The sequence below is a fragment of the Papio anubis genome, chromosome 11 (assembly GCF_008728515.1).
Source record: "Papio anubis isolate 15944 chromosome 11, Panubis1.0, whole genome shotgun sequence".
NCBI classification, from domain to species: Eukaryota; Metazoa; Chordata; class Mammalia; order Primates; family Cercopithecidae; genus Papio; species Papio anubis.
The window spans coordinates 24,537,170-24,561,307 of record NC_044986.1 but is presented as its reverse complement, the minus strand read 5'-3'; positions in this window follow the sequence as shown (position 1 = coordinate 24,561,307).

Here is a 24,138-nt window from a genome sequence, read left to right as displayed (position 1 = left end):
AGGGCTGTTTTGCAGGCTTTACTTTTTAACTAAAAAAGAATTAGAGATGGGTCAATTGTCCAAATAATCCCAGACAACTCATTAAGTATACTAACAAATCTCTGACTCCCTTTGTTTTGACATCGTGACCCTGTCAAAATTCCAGTATGACACTAGAATTCCAAAATTAAGAGTTCCACCGTCCAGTTATGATTTCTACAGTAGTGGGATATGAAACCCTGAAAAATCTACTGTCTCATTAAAAACCTGACAACACTGAGGAATATTGTCAAAATTAACTTTTACAGAATTTTGAAATGAATAAATGCTTGCAAGGATAAGTAACAGTTATTCAAGACATAATGCTGAATTAAATTAAAAACTTTACATTTGTTGTGCTCTAACTTGCCTTAAACCCATCCCCTTCTCTCCAGCTCTGCAGAAGCCATAAAAGTAGCATCCTTACAACCAGGAAAGTTGTGAAAAACACTGCCTATCAGTCACTGAGGGGAGTATATCACAATGCGAACTTTCAAAAAAGCCCCATCTCCAAAGTATTTTCACTATGTGACTGTTACTGGCAGCAACCTGTAAAAGGTGCATTCATTTATCATTATTCAACCCTTACTAAGAATTTACTCAGTGTAAAAAGTTTAATACCCAGGAATTTGAAAACAGCAAAAAAAAAAAAAGGAAATTATTTAACATCATACATGCCTGAGTTGGGAGAAACAATAGGTTTGTCCAAAAACCTAAGTATCTTGGAAGTCAGATGTCTATGGGAAGTTTTTAAAAAGCTCCAACATGGCCGGGCGCGGTGGCTCAAGCCTGTAATCCCAGCACTTTGGGAGGCCGAGACGGGCGGATCACGAGGTCAGGAGATCGAGACCATCCTGGCTAACACGGTGAAACCCCGTCTCTACTAAAAAATACAAAAAACCAGCAGGGCGAGGTGGCGGGCGCCTGTAGTCCCGGCTACGCGGGAGGCTAAGGCAGGAGAATGGCGTAAACCCAGGAGGCGGAGCTTGCAGTAAGCTGAGATCAGGCCACTGCACCCCAGCCTGGGCGACAGAGCGAGACTCCGTCTCAAAAAAAAAAAAAAAAAAAAAGCTCCAACATATTCCTTGGAATCTTGTGGGCCACATACATGTGCTAGTATATGCATATGTTTTGAAGAAACTAAAAAACACACAATCTTTTACATATGTCTGACTTGACGTTCTGCATAGGAAAGAAGTGATGGCTAAAAAAAAGTTGTGAACTGCTGGAGAATTGAAGATATGTCTCAGCACAACAAGAACCACTCGACAAAGGCTGGGAAACTCTAAGGTTACATCAATTAAGGAATTTTCTGTCTGTTAGATGAATATTAAGGACATCGAGTGGAGTCTTAAGCAGCCACATATGACAGGATATACATACTTTACATGATTAGACCAGAAAGATCACTAAACAAAGGATTGACAACAGCAAGAAACATCAGCAAACAGCAACAACATGAAACTCTGAAGTATGTGTGCGTGGGAGAGAGTTCTGATTTACAATATTCTCATACTATATTATTTAAATACAATACATTTAATATTAAAATTTAATACTTTAACATTAAAATATTATCTAGTGTATATCGTATTATTTTAAATGTTGAGTTTCAACATAAAATTTTAAGACATATACTGAAACAGAAAGCATTGCTTACACATTTTTTTCACACAGGAAAAAAAATAACATGATAGAAACAGTGAATATGGAAGCCAAAATGTTTAGACTTTAATATTAAAAAGGCTATAAATCAGCTATTATAAATAAGTTTAAAGAAATAAAAGGACTGTTTTCCAAATAATTAGAGGATATATGAGGATAAAATTCCATGAAATAGAAAAGCTCAATAAAGAAAAATTATTTATAGGCTCAAAATAGAGGGATGGAGGAAGATTTACCAAGCAAATGGAGAACAAAAGAAAGCAGGGGTTGCAATACTAGTCTCTGATAAAACAGACTTTAAACCATCAAAGATCAAAAGAGACAAAGAAGGTCATTACATAACGGTAAAGGGATCAATTCAACAGGAAGAGCTAACTATCCTAAATATATATGCACCCAATACAGGAGCAATCTAGATTCATAGCAAGTCCTTAGAGACTTACAAAGAGACTCTAAACTCCCATACAATAATACCGGGAGACTTCAACACCTCCACTGTCAACATTAGACAGATCAACGAGACAAGTTAACAAGGATATCCAGGAATTGAACTCATCTCTTGCGCAAAGGTGACCCACAGATAATTGGCAGAACTCTCCACCCAAATCAACAGTATATACATTCTTATTTGTGTTCACATCGCATTCTATTCCAAAATTGACTACATAATTGGAAGTAAAGCACTCCTCAGCAAATACAAGAACAGAAATTATAACAAACTGTCTCTCAGACCACAGTAACTAAACTAGAACTCATAGACTAAGAAACTCAATCAAAATCGCTCGACTACATGGAAACTGAACAACCTGAATGACTACTGGGCATAACGAAATGAAGGTAAGAAATAAAGATGTCTTTGAAACCAATGAGAACAAAGATACAAAATACCGTAAATCTCTTGGGACACATTTAAAGCAGTGTGTAGAGGGAAATTTATAAAGAATTAAATGCCCACAAGAGAAAGCAGGCGATCTTAAAATTGACACTCTAACATCGCAGAATGCTAAACCATGAGCAAACACATTCCAAAGCTAGCAGAAGGCAAGAAATAACTAAGATCAGAGCAGAACTGAAGGAGGAGGACACAAAAACCCTACAAAAATCAATGAACCAGGAGTTGTTTTGAAAAGATCATCAAAACTGGACAGACCACTAGCAAGATTAATAAAGAAGAAAAGAGAGAAGAATCCAAACGACGAATTAAAATGATAAAGGGGATATCACCACCGGACCCCACAGAAATACAAACCACCATCAGAGAATACTATAAACACCTCTAATGCTAAATAAAACTAGAAAATCTAGAAGAAATGGATAATTTCCTGGACACTTACACTTTCCAACATCAACCAGGAAGAAGTTGAACTTTGAATAGACCAATAGCAGGCTCTAAACGAGGCAAACACCACAGCCTACCAACCAAAAAGTCCAGGACCCGATGGATTCAGGCTGAATTCCCACCAGAGGTACAAGGAGGAGTTGGGTAACATTCCTTCTGAAACTATTCCAATCCATTGCAGAAGAGGGAATCCCTCCTAACTCATTTTATGAGGCCAACATCATCCTGATACGAAAGCCTGGGTGAGACACAACAAAAAGAGAATTTTAGACCAATATCCCTGATGAACATCGATGCAAAAATCCTCACAAAATACTGGCAAAACCGGATTCAGCAGCACATCAAAAAGCTTATCCAATTAAGATCAAGTGGGCTTCATCCCTGATGCAAGGTCGGGTTCAACATTCGCAAATCAATAAAACATAATCCAGCATAAACAGAACCAAAGACAAGAACCACATGATTATCTCTACAGATGCAGAAAAGGCTTTGACAAAATTCAACAGCCCTTCATGCTAAAAATGCTCAATAAATTCGCATCGATGGAACGCACTTCAAAAATAATAAGAGCTATTCATGACAAACCTACAGCCAATATCATACTGAATGGGCAAAATGGAAAAAATTCCTTTGAAAACTGGCACAAGATAGGATGCTCTCACCACTCCTATTCAACATAGTGTTGTGCTCTGGCTAGGGCAATCATGCGTTGTTAAAACGCGTATTCAGTTAGAAAAGAAGAAGTCAATTGTCCCTCTTTGCAGATGAGACATGATGGTATATTTAGAAAACTCATTGTCTCAGCCCAAAATCCTTGCTGATAAGCAACTTCAGCAAAGTCTCAGGATACAAAATTAATGTGCAAAATCACAAGCAATTTTATACACCAGTAATAACAGACAAACAGAGAGCCAAATCACAATGAACTTCCATTCACAATTGCTTCAAAGAGAATCAAATACCTATAGGAATCCAACTTACAAGGATGGGGCACCCTTCAAGGAGAACCAAACCACTGCCTGTAGTGAAATAAAAGAGGACACAAACAAATGGAAGAATATTCCATGCTCATGGATAGGAAGAATCAATATCGTGAAATGGCCATACCCCAAGGTAATTTATAGATTCAATGCCATCCCCATCACAATACCAATGAGTTTCTTCACAGAATTAAAAAACTGTTTTAAAGTTCATACATGGTTCCAAAAAGAGCTCAGACCAAGACAATCCTAAGTCAAAAGAACAAAGCTGGAGCATCACACTACCTTGACTTCAAACTATACTCACAAGGCTACAGTAATCCAAAACAGCATGGTACTGGCAGGCCTCGAAAACAGAGATATAGACCAATGGAACAGAACAGAGTCCTCAGAAATAATACCACACATCTACAGTCATCTGATCTTTTGGACAAACCTGACAAAAACAAGAAATGGGGAAAGGATTCCCTATTTAATAAATGGTAAAGGTGAAATATTAGCCATAAGTAGAAAGCTGAAACTGATCCTTTCCTTACTCCTTATAATGGTACCACCTCAAGATGGATTAGAGGATTTAAATGTTAGACCTAATACCATAAAACTCCTCTAGAGGAAACCTAGGTAGTACCATTCAGGACATAGGCATGGGCAAAGACTTCTAATGTCTAAAACACCAAAAGCAACGGCAGCAAAAAGCCAAAATTGACAAATGGGATCTAATTAAACTAAAAGCTTCACAGCAAAAAGAAACTACCATCAGGAGTGAGTATAAGCAACCTACAGAATGGGGAGGTACCTTGGTAATTCCATCATCTGACAAAGGGCTAATATCCATAAACCAATGGAAGAACTCAAACAAATTTGGCAAAGAAAAAACAAACAAACCCCATCAAAAGTGGGGCAAAGGATATGAACAGACATTTCAAAAAGAAGACATTCATACAGCCAACAGACATGAAAAAAATGCTCATCATCACTGGCCATCGAGAAATGCAAAACAAACCATTAATGAGATACCATCTCACACCCGTAGTTAGAATGGCAATCATTAAAAGTCAGGGAAACAACAGAAGCTGGAGGATGTGGAGAAATAGGAACACTTACAGTGTTATGGATTGTAAACTAGTTCAACCATTATGGAAAAAGTATGGCACCCTCAAGGATCTAGAACCAGATGTACCATATGACCCAGCCATCGCATTACTGGGGATACCCAAAGGATTATAACCATGCTGCTATAAAGACTCATGCACACGATAAGTTCATTGAGGCACTATTCACAATAGCAAAGACTCTGAATCACAAACCCAAATGTCCATCAGCATTAGACTGATTAAGAAAATGTAAGCACACATACACCATGGAATACTATGCAGCCATAAAAAGGATGAGTTTGTGTCCTTCAGAGGGACATGGATGCAGCTGGAAACCATCATTCTTAGCAAACTATCACAAGAACAGAAAACCAAACACCGCGATGTTCTCACCTCATAGGTGGGAACTGAACAATGAGATCACTTGGGACTCGGGAAGGGGACATCACACACCCAGGGCCTATCATGGGGAGGGGGGAGGGACTACCAGAGTTATACCTGATGTAAAATGACGAGCTGTTGCGCCGACGAGTTGATACATGGGTGCAGCACAGCAACATGGCACAAGTATACATATGTACAAAACCTGCACGTTATAACATGTACCCCAGAACTTAAAGTATAATAATAAAAACAAACAAAACAAACAAACAAACAAAATAGTAAGAGCAGCTAGCAATATGGGAACTGGTTGTAGAGTCCTTTGTATTTTCTCTGTAAATACAAAAACCATTCCTATCATATATATTTTTATACATATATACATATATAAAATAAAATTTAAAAAAAGAAAAATTATTTTTAAAAGTAGCAAATATAATTCTGGATTTGGGAGTTCTGGAAAAAAAAGAGGCATAATCAGATAGAAAAAACATTTGAAGAAATAATGGCCACAAATTTTACAATTTGATAGAAAACATTAGTCTCTACCTTCAAGAACTTTAACACACTATAAGTAGGTAAACTCAAAGAGATCCACCTTAGACAAATTATAATAAAACTATCAAAAGTCAAAGACAAAGGAAAAATGTTGAAATCAGCAAAAGAGAAGTAACTCATCATATACAAGAGATCTCCCATAAGATGAACAGCTAGCTTCTCATCAGAAATCACTGAGCCCAGGGGCAATGGGTTGATTTATTCAAACTGCTGGGAAAATAAACACTATATTAAAAATTCTGTTTCTAGAAAAACTATCCTTAAAAACGTACAGAAGAAATTAACACATGTCTAAATAAATATTAAGAGTATTTTAACAAACTGTATCATAAGAACTATTAAAACGAGCATTTCAGGCTGAAATAACAACAACAACAAGAAGAAAAAAAACAGTGGGAGCAACTCACATCCATACAAAAACATAAAGAGCATCTGTAAAGTAACTACTTTGGCAACTACAAATAACATTATAAATGCATTTTTTAAAATTACACTTTATGTTCTAGGGTACATGTGCACAGCATGCAATTTGTTACATACGTATACATGTGCCATGTTGGTGTGCTGCACCCATTAACTAGTCATTTACATCACGTATCTCTCCTAATGCTATCCCTCCCCCATCCCTCTACCCCACAACAGGCTCCCCGGTGTGTGATGTTCCTTCTGTGTCCAAGTGTTCTCATTGTTCAATTCCCACCCATGACTGAGAACACAGGTGCTTGGTTTTCTGTTCTTGTAATAGTCTGCTGAGAATGATGGTTTCAACTGCATCCATGTCCCACAAAGGACATGAATCCTTTTATGGCTGCATAGTATTCCATGGTGTATATGTGCCACATTTTCTTAATCCAGTTCATGGACATTTGGGTTGGTTCCAAGTCTTTTGCTATTGTGAACAGTGTCAAGAATAAAAATATGTGTGCATGTGTCTTTCTAGTGGCATGATTTATAATCCTTGCATATACCCAGTAATAATGGCTGGGTCAACAGTATTTAGCTCCCAGATCCTGAGGAATTGCCACACTGTCTTCCACAATGGTTGAACTAGTTTCATGTCCCACCTCAACACAAACGTGTTCCTATTTCTCTACATCCTCTCCAGCACCTGCTGTTTCCGACTGATTGCCATTCTAACTGGTGTGAGATGGTATCTCATTGCGGTTTTGATTTGCATTTCTCTGATGGCTAGTGATGATGAGCATTTTTTCATGTGTCTGTTGCCGCATAAATGTCTTCTTTTGACAAGTGTCTGTTCATATCCTTTGCCCACTTTTTGATGGGGTTTTTCTTGTAAATTTGAGTTCTTATAGGTTCTGGATATTAGCCCTTTGTCAGATGAGTAGATTGCAAAAATTTTCTCCCATTCTGTAGGTTGCCTGTTCACTCTGATAGTAGTTTCTTTTGCTGTGCAGAAGCTCTTTAGTTTAATTAGTTCCCATTTGTCAATTTTGGCTTTCATTGCCATTGCTTTTGGTGTTTTAGTCATGAAGTCCTTGCACATGCCTATGTCCTGAATGGCATTGCCTAGGTTTTCTTCTAGGGTTTTTATGGTTTTAGGTCTAACATTTAAGTGTCTAACCCATCTTGAATTAATTTTCATATAAGGTGTAAGGAAAGGATCCAGTTTCAGCTTTCTACTTATGGCTAGCCAGTTTTCCCAGCACCATTTATTAAATAGGGAATCCTTTCCCTATTTCTTGTTTTTGTCAGGTTTGTCAAAGATCGGATGGTTGCAGATGTGTGGTATTATTTCTGAGGACTCTGTTCTGTTCCATTGGTCTATATCTCTGTTTTGATACCAGTACCATGTTGTTTTGGTTACTGTAGCCTCGTAGTAGAGTTTGAAGTCAGGTAGCGTGATGCCTCCAGCTTTGTTCTTTTGGCTTAGGATTGTCTTGGAGATGCAGGCTCTTTTTTGGTTCCATATGAACTTTAAAGCAGTTTTTTCCAGTTCTGTGAAGAAAATCTTTGGTAGCTTAATGGGGATGGCATTGAATCTATAAATTACCTTGGGCAGTATGGCCATTTTCACAATATTGATTCTTCCTATCCATGAGCATGGCATATTCTTCCATTTGTTTGTGTCCTCTTTTATTTCGTTGAGCAGTGGTTTGTAGATCTCCTTGAAGAGGTCCTTTACATCCCTTGTAAGTTGGATTCCTAGGTATTTGATTCTCTTTGAAGCAATTGTGAATGGGAGTTCACTCATGATTTGGCTCTCTGTTTGTCTGTTACTGGTGTATAAGAATGCTTGTGATTTTTGCACATTAATTTTGAATCCCAAGATTTTGCTGAAGTTGCTTATCAGCTTTTAAGGAGATTTTGGGCTGAGACAATGGGGTTTTCTAAATATACCATCATGTCATCTGCAAACAGGGACAATTTGACTTTCTTTTTTCTTAATTGAATACCTTTTATTTCTTTCTCTTGCCTGATTGCCCTGGCCAGAACTTCCAACACTATGTTGAATAGGAGTGGTGAGAGAGGGCATCCCTGTTCCTTGTGTCAGTTTTCAGGGGAAAGGTTCCATTTTTGCCCATTCAGTATGATGGCTGGCTGTGGGTTTGTCATACCAGCTCTTATTACTTTGAGATACATTCCATCAATACCGAATTTATTGGCATTTTTAGCATGAAAGGCTGCTGAGGGGGGCGGAGCAAGATGGCCTAATATAGCTCCAGTCTTCAACTCCCAGCCAGCCACACAGAAGACCGGTGGATTTTAGCATTTTCAACTGAGGTACTGGGTTCACAACTCACTGGGGAGTGCCGATCATCGGTACTGGTCAGCTGCTGCAGCCCTAATTCAGCTGGAAGCAGGGCGAGGCATTGCCTCACCTGGAGAAGCAGCCGCAAGGGAACTTTTTCCTAGCCAGGGGAACTGAGACACACAAACACCTGGAGAATCGGGTAACTCTACCCAATACTGCGCTTTGAGCAAACAGGCACAACAGGAGATCATATCCACACCTGGCCGGGAGGGTCCCACACCCACGGAGCCTCCTCATTGCTATCACAGCAGTCTGTGATCTACCGGCAAGGCAGCAGCCAGGCTGGGGAGGGCCACCATTGCTGCTGAGGCTTAAGTAGGTAAACAAAGCTGCTGGGAAGTTCGAACTGGGTGGAGCTCTCACAGCAGCTCAAGGAAACCTGGCCTGTCTCTGTAGACTCCACCTGGGGCAGGGCACAGAATGGCCAACAAAGCAGCAGACACCTCTGCAGACTAAAACGACTTCAATTGACAGCTTGAAGAGAGCAGTGATCTCCAACACGGTAGCCTAGCACCAGGGACAGACTCCTTGCTCAAGCGGGTCCCTGACCCCTGAGTAGCCTAACTGGGAGACATCCCCCACTAGGGGCAGTCTGACACCCCACACCTCACAGGGTGGAGTGCCACCCTGAGAGGAAGCTTCAAAGCAAGAATCAGACACAGGTACACTTGCTGTTCAGGTTACTCTATCTTCTGTGCCCTGCTGCTGTTACCCAGGCAAACAGGGCCTGGAGTGGACCTCACAATCTCCAACAGACCTACAGCTGAGGGTCCTTGACTAAGTTAGAAGGAAAACTATCAAAACAGGAAGGACACCTACACCAAACCCCATCAGTACATCACCATCATCAAAAGACCAGGAGGCAGATAAAACCACAAAGATGGGGAAAGCAGGGCAGAAAAGCTGGAAATTCAAAACAAGAGCACATCTCCCCGCAAAGGAGCTGGCAGCTCATCGCCAGCAACGGATCAAAGCTGGACGGAGAATGACTTTGATCTAGATGAGAGAAGAAGGTCAGTCCAAATTTCTCAGAGCTAAAGGAGGAATCATGCACCCAGCAAAGAAACTAAAAATCTTGAAAAAGTGGAAGAATTGGACGGGTTGTGACTAATTAATGCAGAGAAGGTCCTAAAACGAAATGAAAGAGATGAAACCATGACGAGAAATACGTGACAAATGCACAAGCTTCAGTAACCCACTGACAACAACTGGAAGAAACAGTATCGATTTATGAATGCAAATGAAATGAAGAGAAGAGTAGAAACCAAAGAAAAAGAAGAAAAGAAAGCTTAAAAAAGCCAAAAGCCTGGCACCTCATCTGATTGGGTGCCTGAAAGTGAGGGGGGGGGAATGGAACCAGTTGAAAACACTCTTCAGGATATCATCCAGGAGAATTTCCCAACCTAGTAGGCCAGGCCAACATTCAAATCCAGGAAATACAGAGAACGCTAATAAAGATATTCGAGAAGAGCAACCTAACACATAATTGCCAGATTCACCAAAGTTGAAATGAAGGAAAAAATCTTAAGGGCAGCCAGGAGAGAAAAGGTCGGTTACCCACAAAGGGAAGCCCATCAGACTTCCACAGCAGATCTCTCGGCAGAAACTCTCCAAGCCAGAAGAGTGGGGCCAATATTCAACATTCTTAAAGAAAAGAATTTTAAAACCCAGAATTTCATATCCAGCCAAACTAAGTTTCATAAGTGAAGGAGAAATAAAATCTCACATGCCAGGAGATTTTGGCTGCACCACTAGGCCTGCCCACAAGACCCTGAAGGAAGTACTAAACATGGAAAGGAACAACTGCACCAGCCATCTCAAAACATGCCAAAATGTAAAGACCATCGAGGCTAGAAGAAACTGCATCAACTAATGAGCAAAATAACCAGTTACCTATAATGGCAGGATCAAGTTCACACATAACAATCTTAACCTTAAATGTAAATGGATTCAATGCCCAATTAAGAGACACAGACTGGCAAACTGATAAAGAGTCAAGACCCATCAGTCTTGCTGTATTCAGGAGACCCATCTCACATGCAGAGACATACATAGGCTCAAAATAAAGGGATGGAGGAAGATTTACCAAGCAAATGGAGAACAAAAGCGGGTTGCAATACTAGTCTCTGACAAAACAGACTTTAAACACCAAAGATCAAAAGAGACAAAGAAGCTATTACATAATGGTAAAGGGATCAATTCAACAGGAAGAGCTAACTATCCTAAATATATATGCACCCAATACAGGAGCACCTAGATTCATACAGCAAGTCCTTAGGAGACTTGGCTAAAGAGACTCTAGACTCCCATACACAATAATGGAGACTTCAACACTCCACTGTCAACATTAGACAGATCAACGAGACAGAAAGTGAACAAGGGATATCCAGGAATTGAACTCACTCACTGGCAGCAAGCAGACCTAATAGACATCTATAGAACTCTCAACCCCAAATCAACAGAATATACATTCTTCAGCACCACATCGTACTTACTCCTTTAAAATTGACCATATAATTGGAAGTAAAGCACTCAGCAAATGTACAAGAACAGAAATTATAACAAACTGTCTCTCAGACCACAGTGCAATCAAACTAGAACTCGTGGACCAAGAAACTCAATCAAAACCGCCTTAACCACATGGAAACTGAACAACCTGCTCCTGAATGACTACTGGGTACATAACGAAATGAAGGCAGAAATAAAGATGTTCTTGAACCAATGAGAACAAAGATACAACATACCAGAATCTCTGGGACACATTTAAAGCAGTGTAGAGGGAATTTATAGCACTAAATGCCCACAAGAGAAAGCAGGAAAGATCTAAAATTGACACTCTAACATCTAATTAAAAGAACTAGAAGAAGAAGAAACACATTCCAAAGCTTGGCAGAAGGCAAGAAATAACTAAGATCAGAGCAGAACTGAAGGAGATAGAGACATAAAGAACCCTCCAAAAATCATCAATGAATCCAGGAGTTATTTTTGAAAGATCAACAAAATTGACAGACCAATAGCAAAGACTAATAAAGAAGAAAAGAGAGAAGAATCAACCCATCTAATTAAAAAAATGATAAAGGGATATCACCACCGACCCCACAGAAATACAAACTACCATCATCAGAGAATACTATAAACACCTCTACGCAAATAAAACTGGAAAATCTAGAAGAAATGGATAATTTCTGACACTTACACTCTTCCAAGACTAAACCAGGAAGAAGTTGAATCCCTGAATAGGACTCAATAGCAGCACTCTGGAAATTGAGGCAACAATTAATAGCCTACCAACCAAAAAGTCCAGGACCAGATGGATTCACAGCTGAATTCTACCAGAGGTACAAGGGAGGAGTTGGTACCATTCCTTCTGAACTATTCCAAATCAATAGAAAAGAGGGAATCCTCCCTAACTCATTTTATGAGGCCAACATCATCCTGATACCAAAGCCCGGTAGAGATACAACAAAAAAAGAGAATTTTTAGGACCAATATCCCTGATGAACACGATGCAAAATCCTCAATAAAATACTGGCAAACCGGAATTCAGCAGCACATCAAAAGCTTATCCACCACACGATCAAGTGGGCTTCATCCCCTGGGATGAAGGCTGGTCTTAACATTCGAATCAATAAACATAATCCAGCATATAAACAGAACCAAAGACAAGAACCACATGATTATTCCCCATGCAGAAAAGCTTTTGACAAAATTCAACAGCCCTTCATAGCAAAAACGCTCAATAAATTGCATTACGGAACGCATTCTCAAAATAATAAGAGCTATTTATGACAAACTCAGCCAATATCAATATACTGAATGGGCAAAACTGGAAAAATTCCCTTGAAAACTGGGTTAATAAGACAGGGATGCCCTCTCTCACCACCTCATTCAACATAGTGCGTTGGAAGTTCTGGCTAGGGCAATCAGGCAAGAGAAAGAAATAAGGGTATTCAGTTAGAAAAAGAAGAAGTCAAATTGTCCCTGTTTGGTAGATGACATGATTGTATATTTAGAAACCCCCATTGTCTCAGCCCAAAATCTCCTTAAGCTGATAAGCAACTTCCTTCAGCAAAGTCTCAGGATACAAAATTAATGTGCAAAAATCACAAGCATTCTCTTATACACTCAGTAACAGACAATAAACAGAGAGCCAAATCAAGAATGAACTTCCATTCACAATTGCTCAAAGAGAATCAAATACCTAGGAATCCAACTTCTACAAGGATTGATGCAAAGGACCCCTTCAAGGAGAACTACAAACCACTGCTCACTGAAATAAAAGAGACACAAACAAATGGAAGAACATACCATGCTCATGGATAGGAAGAATCAATATCGTGAAAAATGGCCATACTGCCCAAGGTAATTTATAGATCCAATTGCCATCCCCTTATCAAGCTACCAACGAGCGCTCTTCACAGAATTGGAAAACTGCTTTAAAAGTTCATATGGAACCAAAAGAGCCCGCGATCTCCCAAGACAATCCTAAGTCAAAAGAACAAAGCTGAGGCATCAATGCCACCTGACTTCAAAACTTATACTACAAGGCTACAGTAACCAAAAACGGCATGGTACTGGTAAATTCAAAACAGAGATATAGACCACGCAACAGAACAGAGTCCCTCAGAAATAATACCACACATCTACAGTCATCTGATCTTGACAAACCTGACAAACAAGAAATGGGGAAAGATTCCCTCATTTAATAAATGGTGCTGGGAAAATTGGCTAGCCATAAGTAGAAAGCTGAAACTGATCCTTTCCCCTTACTCCCATAATGAAAATTAATTCAAGATGGATTAGAGACTAAATGTTAGACCTAATACCATAAAAATCCTGTAGAGGAAACCTAGGTAGTACCATTCAGGACATAGGCATGGGCAAAGACTTCATGTCTAAAACACCAAAAGCAACGGCAGCAAAAAGCCAAAATTGACAAATGGGATCTCATTAAACTAAAGAGCTTCTGCACAGCAAAAGAAACTACCATCAGAGTGGAATAAGGCAACCTACAGAATGGGAGAAAATTTTGCAATCTACTCATCTGACAAAGGGCTAATATCCAGAACCTGCTAAAAGAACTCAAACAAATTTACAAGAAAAACAAACAACCCCATCAAAAAGTGGGCAAAGGACATGAATAGACATTTCAAAAGAAGACACTTACAGCCAACAGACACATGAAAAATGCTCATCATCACTGGCCATCAGAGAAAATGCAAATCAAAACCACAATGAGATACCATCTCACACCAGTTAGGAATGGCGATCAGTAAAAGTCAGGAAACAACAGGTGCTGGAGAGGATGTGGAGAAATAGGAACAATTTTACACTGTTGGTGGGATTGTAAACTAGTTCAACCATTATGGAAAACAGTATGGCGATTCCTCAAGGATCTGTGAACTAGATGTACCCATATGACCCAGCCATCCTTAATACTGGGTATATACCCAAAGGATATAAATTATGCTGCTATAAAGACACATGCACACGTATGTTTATTGCAGCACTATTCACAATAGCAAAAGACTTGAATCAACCCAAATGTCCACATCAGTGACAGATTGATTAAGAAAATGTGGCACACATATACACCATGTGGAATACTATGTTTCATAAAAAAGGATGAGTTTGTGTCTTTGTAGGGACATGATGCAGCTGGAATCCATCATTCTTAGCAAACTATCACAAGAACAGAAAACCAAACAATCGCATGTTCTCACTCATAGGTGGGAACTGAACAATGAGACCGCCCGGGACCTCGGAAGGGGAACATCACAATCGGGCCATCATGGGAGGGGAGGGGAGGGACGGTACTGGGGAGTTATACCCGATGTAAATGACGAGTTGATGGCAGCACACCAACAAGGCACAAGTATACATATGTAACAAACCTGCACGTTATGCACATGTACCCTACAACTTACAGTATAATAATAATAAATAAATTAAAAAAAAAAAAAGAAAAAAAAAAAAAAAGAAAGGCTGCTGAATTTAGTCAACGACTTTTTCTGCATCTATTGAGATAAGTATGTGGTTTTTGTCTTTGGTTCTGTTTATATGCTGTATTACATTTATTGATTTGTGTACATTGAACCGGCCTTGCATCCCAGGGATGAAGCCCACTTGATTATGGTGGATTTTTTTGATGTGTTGCTGGATTCAGTTTGCCAGTGTTTTATTGAGGATTTTTGCACCAGTGTTCATCAGGGATATTGTTCTAAAATTCTCTTTTTTTGTTGTGTCTCTGCCAGGCTTTGGTATAAATGCATTTTTATTTGTAGTTCTATTTTCCTATTTTTTAAGACATCTGCATAAACAATAATTATAAAACCTTTTTGCTGGTGTTATAAAGAAGTAATTTGTATGATAATGGCATGAGAGAGGATAGGGAAATACTATATTTTGGCAAAGTTTCAAACAATATAGAAATAAAGTTGATGTTAATCCACCCTAGATAATTTGAAGATAAGATGTGTATTGTAATTCTCTGGGAAAGCCCAAAGAAAATAACTCAAAAATGTAGTATACATAAAGGATATTAATATACTAGAGAATACTTAGATAGCAGTAATGGGGAAATTTATAAATTCCATGAGTCGTATGGAAAATGAAAAGCAAGATGACAGATGTAAAACCCACTTTATTAATGATAACATTAAATAAAAATTGACTAAACACTCCATCAAGAGACTGTCAAAATAAATTGGAAAAAACCTTAATTGAACTATATTTTATGTACAACGAACACACTTTTAAAACATAAATAGGGTGAAAATAAAAGATTAAAAAGGTATACCATGCAAAATGTAGTCAAAAGAGAGTGAAGAGGCTATGCTAATATTAGACAAAATAGTGTTTCAGCAAAAATTTGTTAAAGAAAATTAGAGACATTTTGTAATGAAAATATCAATACATTCAGAAGACGTAAACATTGTAAACATACATGCATCCAACAACAAGGCCAATAAAATTTATCAGTCAACAATAGTCAGGATTGGAGAGAAATAAACAATTCACAAATAATAATTAGAGACTTCCATACCCTACTTTTAACAATTGATAGAAAAAGGAAGCATATTATCAATAAGGAAATAGAACATAAAAATAATAATGTATGTCTGGTAGGTAGAATAATGGATTCTTGAAGATGTACACATGCTAAACCCCAGAATCACTGTTTTTATTATGTTACATGACAAAGGGGAATTATGGTTGAAGATCAAATTAAGATTGCTAATCAGTTTACTTTAAGATAAAGAAGCTATCCTGGATTATACACATGGGCCAAATATAATGTATTAGTTAGTTCTCACATTGCTATAAAGAAATATCTCACACTGGGTAATTTATAAGGAAAAGGGTTTTAATTGACTCATGGTTCCACAGGCTGTATAAGGGTTTTAATTGACTCATGGTTCCAGAGGCTGGGGAGGAATTGGGAAATTTACAATCCTGACAGACAGTGAAGGGGAAGCAGGCACATCTTACATGGCCAAAGCAGGAGAAAGAGTGTTGTGGGGAGGTACTACACACTTTTTAAACAACCAGATCTCGTAATAGCACACTATCAGGCTGACAGCCCCAAAGGGGATATCCATTCCCAAAATCCTATCATCTCCTACCAGGCCCCACCTCCAATACTGGGGATTACAATTTGACATGAGATTTGGGCGAGGACACAGACCCAAACCATATTATTCTACACTGACCCCTACCAAATCCCACGTTCTACTCACATTGCAAAATATCATCATGCCTTCCCAGGAGTTTCCCCAAGTCTTAGCTCATTCCTGCATTAACTCAAAAGTCCCAAGTGCCATCTGAGACAAAGCTAATCCCTTTTACCTATGAGTGCGTGAAATAAATAAATAAATATATATATATATATATTTCATTACTTCTAAGATACAATGAAGGTATAGGCATTGGGTAAATACTCCCTTTCCAAAAGAGAGAAATCAGCCAAAAGAAAGAGGCTACAGACCCCACACAAGTCCAAAACCCACCAGGGTAGTCATTAAATTTTAAATCTCCAAAACAATCTATTTTGATTGCATGTCTCACATGCAGTGTACACTGGTGAAAGCAATGGGCTCCCAAGGCCTTAGGCAGCTCCACTTCTGTGGCACAGCAGGGCTCAGTCCCCACAGCTGTTCTCAAGGGCTGGTATTAAGTGCCTGTGACTTCTCCAGGTGCAAGATAAAAGCTGTTGGTGTATCTACCATTCTGGGGTCTGCAGGATGGTGGCCCTATTCTCACAGCTCCACTAAGCAGTGCTCCAGAGAGAACTCTTTGTGGGGGCTCCAAACCCACATTTCCCCTCCACATTGCCCTAGAAAAGGTTCTCCATGAGGGCTCCACCCCTTCAGTAGGCTTCCTCCTGGACATTCAGGCTATTCCATACATCTTCTAAAATTAGGTAGAGGCTCCCAAGCCTCAACTCTTACACCCTGTACACCTGCAGACTTAAATCCAAATGGAAGCCAGTGAGGTTTACAGCTTTAACCCTCTAAAGCAGCAGCTCAAGTACCTGGGCCCCTTTGAGCCATGGCTGTAGCTGAAGCAGATGGGATGCAGGCAGCAGTGTCCTGAAGCAGTGCAGGGCAGTGGGGCCCCGGTCCTGACCTATGAAACCATTTTCCCTCTCTAGGCTTGTTGGCCTGTGAGGAGAGGGGCTACTGTGAAGGTCTCTGAAATACCTTCAGGGCCTGGTTTCCATTTTCTTGGCTTTTAGTACTTGCCTTCCTTCTGGCTACGCATATTTTTGCAGCTGGCTTTAATTTCTTCCCAGAAAATGAGGTGTTTTTTTTTGGTTTTTTTTCCTACCGCATAGCCAGGCTGCAAATTTTCTAAACATTTGCACTCTGCTTCCCTTTTAAATATAAATTCCAGTTTCAGGTCACTCAGTTTGCTGACGCATATGAGCATAAGCTCTAGAAGCTGCCAGGCCATTTAGTGAGTGCTTTGCTGCTTAGAAATTTCTTTCTTCAGATGCCCTAAATCATTTCTCTCAAGTTCAAAGTTCCACAGATCACTAGAACAGAGAAACAATGCCGCCAGTCTCTTTGCTAAAACATAGAAAGCATGATGTTTACTCCAGTTACCAGTAAGTTCCTCATTTTCATCTGAGTCGTCCTCAGAGTGGACTTCACTGTCCATCTCACTATCAGCATTTGGGTCATAACCATTCAACAAGTCTCTAGAAAGCTCAAAATTTTTGCTTACCTTCCTTCCTTCTTCTGAGCCCTCCAAACTGTTTCAACCTCTTCCCATTACCCAGCTCTAAAGTCACTTTCACATTTTCAGGTATCTTTATAGTACCGCCCTACTCCTGGTACCAATTTTCTGTATTACTCAGTTCTCACATTGCTATTAAAATATCTGAGACTGAGACTGGGTAATTTATAAAGACAAGAGGTTTAATTGGCTCACAGTTCCACAGACTATACAGGAAGCATGGCTGGGGAGGTCTTGGGGCACTTACAATTATGGTGGAAGGTGAAGGGAAAGCAGGCATGTCTTAGATGGCAGGAGCGGGGTCGGGAGTGGCAGCAAGTGTTACATACTTTTTGAACAACCAAATCTCAGGACAACTCTCAATCACAAGAACAGTACCGAAGGGGAAACCTGTTCCCATGATCCAAGCACCTCCCACCAGGCTCAACCTCCAACAATGGGGATTACAATTTGACACGAGATTTGGGTGGGGACATAGAAACAAATCATATCATATAATCATAAGGGTCCTTAAAATTGGGTGAGGGTAGTACAATAACAGGTCAGAAGGATATAATGTGAGGATTCTACTTGCCATTGCTGGATTGTCAACACATTGATTTTACTCAAACTCTGACCTTAAAAAATTGTTACATATTTGTGTTGTTTTAAGCCACTGAGTTTGTGGTAATTTGGTGTAGCAACTTGGAAAACAAATGTGATAACTAGATCTAAAACATCTATGCAGCACTCCACCCAACAAAGAATACACACTTTCTTATGTACCTGTGAAACATTCTCCAGGCTATAAAATATGTTACATTATGGACAAATCAATTATTGGAAAAGATTAAAATTATTGTATAAAACGTTATTCAACCACAATAGAATAAATGTGTAAATCAGTAATATAAAGAAATTTGGAATATCATATATAGGTGGAAAGTAAACAACGGCATTCTAAGTAACCAACAGGTCAACTAATAAAACATAGGTAAACTAGTAAATAATTTTATATGAATAAAATCATATAGTAAAATTTACGTAATGTAGTAAAAGCAGCGCTTAGAGGATATTGATGACCCTCAAAACCTGTATTATAAGATCAGAAAGATCTCAACCCATCCACCAAATTTTCCACCCAAAGAAACTAGAAAAATAAAAGCAACTCAGCCAAAGCAAGCAGAAGAAAAGAATAAAGAGTATGATGTAAAAGTGTTGCGCTTTCTTCACAACCTCACCAGTATGTTTTTTTTGACTTTTTAATAATAGCCATTCTGACTGGTGTGAAAAAATATCTCACAGTGGTTTTGATTTGCATTTCTCTAATCAGTTAGTTCAACCATTGTGGAAGACAGTGCGGTAATTCCTCAAAGACCCCAAAACAGAACTTCCACTCAACCTAGTAATTCCATTACTGGAAATATAACCAAAGGAATATAAATCATTCCATTGTGAAGACACATGAACACGTATGTTCATTGCAGCACTATTCACAATAGCAAAGACACAGCATCAACCCAAATGCCCATTGGTGATAGACTGGATAAAGAATATGTGGTACATATATGCTATGGAATAGTATGCAGCCATGAAAAGAATGAGATCATGTCCTTTCCAGGGACATGGATGGAGCTGCAGGCCATTATCTTTTGAAAACTAACACAAGAACAGAAAACCAAGTATCACATGTTCTCATATGTGGAAACTAAGTGATAAAGACATGGACACAAAGAGGGGAACAACACACACTGGGGCCTTTCAGAGGGTGGAGAGTGGGAGGAGGGAGAGGATCAGGAAAAACAACTAATGGATACTAGACTTAATACCCGGGTGATGAAATAATCTGTAGAAACAACCTTCATGACTTATGTTTACTATGTACAAACCTGCACATCCTGCACATATATCCCTCGACTTAAAATCAAAGTTAACAAAAGAGTACAAAGAAAAATAAATGAAATAAAGAATAAAAGCACTAGAGAAATAATACCAAGAAGCTGTTTTGTGATAGATTTTCTAAGAAATAAAGAGAAAACCTCATATTATTGAAATGATGAAAGGCAGAACATGAATGCCGACCTTATAAAAATGCATTAGATTGTAATATAATACTATAAACACTTGCTTGAAAAAAAACTTCAGGCTGTGCATGGTGGCTCACGCCTGTAATCCCAGCACTTTGGGAGGCTGAGGTGGGTGGATCATGAGGTCAGGAGTTCAAGACCAGCCTGCCCAACATAGTGAAACCCCATCTCTGCTAAAAATACAAAATATTAGCCAGGTGTGGTGGCGGGCACCTGTAATCCAAGCTACTCGGGAGGCTGAGGCAGGAGAATCGTTTGAACCCAGGAGGCGGAGGTTGCAGTGAGCACAGATCACGCCATTGTACTTCAGCCTGGGTGACAATACAAGACTCCATCTCAAAAAATAATAATAATTTTCAACCCAAAATGAAATGGACAATTCCACAATAGATATAAACTACTGAAACTGAATGAAGAAATTATAAAGCTGAATAAGCTTATAATAAATACAAAATAATTTTGTAATTAAAAAGTGCTTTGCACAAACTATGGCCAGGCCAGATGGTTTTACTGGTGAATTCTATTCAACATTTAAAGAACACACAATAGCATACCTTCTTAACTATTCCAAAAAAGGGAAATTCTAAACTCATTCTAAGAGGTAAGTTATTATTCCAATAGCAAAACCAGAAAAAGGCATAGAAGAAAACCCCACACCAACATTCCTTGTGAATATAGACATAAAAATTCTCAACAAAACGCTAGCAATAGAATCATTAACATAAAATAGATTATACACCGTGGCCAAGTGAAATTTTTCTCAAGAATGTCTCGCCATGTTAAAATTAACCAATATACTCTATAGAATAAAAGTCTTAAGATACTTACAACTCCAGTATCTTATCAATACACATAGAAAAATCATTCAGAAAAAGCCAACAAATTTTCATGTGAAAACACTCAACACATTAGGAATAAAAGGAAAAATCCTCAACCTGTTTAAGGGTATTTAAGAAAAATGCACAGATAACATCATACTTAATGGTGAAATATTACTTATTTGCCCCCTAAAGTGAGGATAAAGACAAGATGCCCACTCTTCCCAGTTATATTCAACATTGTATTGGAGGTTCTAGCTGGATCATTAGGTTAGAATAGGAAAGAACAAGGTAAGCCAGATCAGAAAGGAACAATTCAATTGTCTCACTTCACAGACGGCATGACATTTGATGTAGAAAAATCTAAGAACACAAAAAATTACTGTGAGAAGTATTAAACACATTCAGAAAGGTTGTGCAATAACATTTTCATAAATGAAAGTTAATTGTATGTCTATAAATTGTTAGTGAAAATTATAAAAATGCAATGAGAACACAATTGTATTTCAATATAATTATAAATAAAAGATAAATAGGAATAAATTTAACAAGAGAGGTGCAAGCCTTTGACACTGAAAACGATAGCGTATTGTTGAAAGAAATTAAAATCTACTAAAAAGGCAACACATTCCACATTTATAAATTAAAGTACTTAATATTGTTAAGATGACAGTACTCCCAAAATCATCTACAGCATCAATGCAAGCATTAATAAAATCATAACTTCTTTTCTAGCATGAAATAAGCTGACTTTGAAATTTATATAAAATTGCAAGGGATTCAGACAACTCAAAACACCTTTAATAAAAAGAAACAATAAAGTCAGTGGGTTCACACTTTCTTATTTCAGAACTCACCACAAACTAGCAAACTACATTAATCAAGATACTGTAATACTACTATAAGGATGGGCATATTGATCAATGGAAGGTAATTGAAAAGTTCAAGAGACTATACATTTATTATAAACTGTTATTTGACAAGGTACAACATAATTTAGTAGTGAGGAATAAGAAAAAACACTGGTAGGACCAATGGAGAGGTATGTGCAAAAAAAAAAAAAGACCCGGTTCTCACATCGTATATTAATATCAACACAAAGTGAATTATAGACCTATACATAAAAGCTAAAACCATAAAACACATGGAAGAAAATGTAAATTTAGTGACCCTGAGCTAGGTAATGCCTTTTAGAGTATAAGTGATAAAAACAATAGATCAATTGGACTTTAGCCAGCTTAAAAAATTTGTATTTAAAGGACACAATAGAGTGAAAAATCAACTGATGAAATGGGAAAAAATATTTATAATAATATATCTAAGGGAATTACATTCAGAATGTATATTTTTAAGTCTTACAATTCAAAATTTAAAAGATAAATAAATTAATAATGGGTAAAATATTTGAATAGTCATTTTTCCAAAGAAGATATACAGATGGTCAATAAATACATGAAAAATGCTAAGCCTCATTCATCATCAGGGAAATATAAATCAAAACCATAATAAAATACTATTTCATACCCACTAGTATGGCTAAATTTTAAAAAGAACAATAAAAATAAGTGTTGGCAAGGATGTAAACAAACTAAAACCTCATATAATGCTAGTGGAATTTTAAAATGATACAATCCTTAAGAAAACAAACAGTTTCTCAAAATATTATATGTAGAGTTTCCATATAACACAGTAATTTTATGCTTAGGTATATAAACCTAAGAGGAAAAAATGTATTTTCACACAAACACCTGTGCACAAATATTCATAGCAGCATTACTTTTAACAGCAAAAAAGGGTTAACCATCCAATGTCCACCAAGCAGTGGATGGATAAACAAAATGTGCCTTATCTATATAATAGAACACATTATTTAGCAATAAAAGGAAATCAGGTACTGACATATTCAAAACAGTTTTACCCAGAATACATGTAAAAACAGCAGTTATAAATGACTAAATATTTTATAATTCCATGTATATGAAATGTCCAGAAAAGACAAATGCATACGGAAAGCCAGTAGATTAGTCTACTAAAGTTAGGGGATGGGGGAATGAGAAGCTTAACCATCCAGAGGGCCTTCCAAAGACAAGTCACCAATGTCTAACTGAAGCAGTCCAGTACTTCTGCTTCATGGCTCTGTTCTTTTCTATCCCTTCATGAAATTTGCTGATAGAACTAGATTTTAGAATTTCTTTAGTAGGAATGTCTATTATTTAGGGCAAGTATATCAACTGGCTGCTATCGAAGTTTCATACATGCAGTGGATTCTCTAACCACTGGGAGTTTAAGGGTGCCTACTCCCATTCATTAGAAAATTAATGTATAACTTTTGACTCCACAAAACTTTCTTAATAGCCTACTGTTGAAGCTTTACTGACACATCGTCAATTAACCATATTTTGTATGTCGTATGTATGTATACAAATATATACTGCATTTTTATAACAAAGGAAGCTAGAGAAAGAAAATGTTGTTAAAATATATTCATTAAATGGATGTGGATCACCATAAAGGTGAATAGATTGAAGAAAATGAGGAAGAAGAGGGGTTGGTCTTGCTGTCTCAGAGGTGTCAGAGGTGGAAGAAAATCTTCATATATGTGAAACTGTGTGGTTCAAACTCATGTGTGTATATATATACACACACACACATACACATACACACATATATATGGAAGTTTGTTGCTCTCTCATTAAACTATTTTAACATTTCCTAAGGAAATTATTTGCACATTTCATCTCAAGCCATAAACAACTTATTTTTCGTTGTTCATGTGACACTTCGTTTATTTCAGCTGTGATGTTTTTACAATTCCCCTTTTAGGGAATATTACTTGCCAGACATTTATCTGTGACATACTTCTACCCATCATTTTGTTAATTATTTAATTCAAGTTCAATATCCAATTTGGTTACTTCTTAAGGCCAAATCCTGCCTGATCCCTTTTTAAAGTCACGAGTTTGGCTCTCTTGTCAATAACAGGGGTTATACATGAGCGAGTATGACTAATACCTAAATAACACTTTCAGATTTCATCTAAGGGAGTTAGATGAAAGGATTGTTGATATTTGAGAGAAGCAGCCAAATGATTCCACTAACTAGGAAATTAATAACAATGATAAAGAAGCAAAATCTCCAAATCGTTCAAAGATTCTAAACTTACTTTTCAGTTACTTGAATCGACCATGTTATTTTCCAAGTAAAGA